The following is a 1236-nucleotide window of genomic DNA, read 5'->3' as shown; positions in this document are numbered from 1 at the left end:
CTGCGAGCGTCGGGAAGCTGGGCGCCCTCTCCGCGCGACCCGGGCGCCGGCAGAAGGCGGGGCGAGGCAGCAGCGCCGCGATGATTGGCTGAGGGCCGTGACGGCACGCGCACTCAGCCCCTCCCCGGAGTGGACCCATTCGGGCTCGCCCCTCCCGATTTGTGTACGTCCTGATTCCCCGCCCACTTCCCCGCCCACTCGGCTAGGCCCGCCTCCTGGCACCTCCCCCCAGTCGAGTAGTTCTGCGCTGTGAAGCTGTTCGGCGAGAATGGGCAAGCTGCAGCCCCGGAGCCAAACCAAACCAGCCCTTGATCTGTTTGTTTTTTGAGACAAGGTCTTGCCCTGGGGCCCAGGCTGGAGTGCAGCGACGCAGTCATAACTCACGGCAGCCTCGAACTACTGAGCTCAAGCGATCCTCCCGCCTTGGCCTCCCAGAGTGATGGGATTTATAGGCATGAATGAGCCACCGCGCCCGGTCATGAAGTTCTTTACATCATTCTGTAACCCACCTCCCTGATATTGGCCTTATTCCTGCCTTCAAGGGTCATAGATAACCAACCCCTCTTTCCACGTCCCAGGCCTCCAGCTCCTTCCCCATCTCTCAGAGTCTAAGATTGGAGTCTTAGAGATTTGGCTTCTTCATCTCTCGGGTCACCAACCAGAGCTCAGGAAGCAGGCCCGATAGGTTATACATTCTCTTATATTTGATTTGTGACTGTGATCAAAACTGTTTGGGTGTCTGCCTAGCCTCTACCCTTCTCTTTATGTGAGAACATCTGACACCTCGATTGCAACCTTGTGCGAGAGGCTAAGGTGGGCTGGTGGAGGCCGAGGCAGGAGGATTGCGTGAGGCCAGGTGTTCAAGATCAAACTTGGAGAGATCCTATCCCTACCCAAAAAAAAAAAATGACTAAAACAGAGGACCTACTAGGTTACACCCATATTACTGATCCACAGAAACTGTGAGATAATGAATGCTTTAAGTCTCTAAATTTTAGGGATAATTTGTTACACAACCACAGATAACTAGCACATTGTCAAAACAAACTAGGCTTTAATTAGTTTTTCCAGAAGACTGTTTCCTTCTTTGTGCTGGTTGGAGGCCTCTGGCTTTTCTAGATTTCTACTATGCATTCCACAGACTATAGGAACCATTTTTCTTCTGTAGATAGGATCTTTTATATTTATTTATTTATTTATTTATTTATTTATTTATTTATTTTTTGAGTTGGAGTC

Source organism: Carlito syrichta, unplaced genomic scaffold (genome assembly GCF_000164805.1).
Source record: "Carlito syrichta isolate Samal-C Ts95f unplaced genomic scaffold, Tarsius_syrichta-2.0.1 Scaffold98163, whole genome shotgun sequence".
Lineage (NCBI taxonomy): Eukaryota > Metazoa > Chordata > Mammalia > Primates > Tarsiidae > Carlito > Carlito syrichta.
This window is presented reverse-complemented; position numbering follows the sequence as displayed.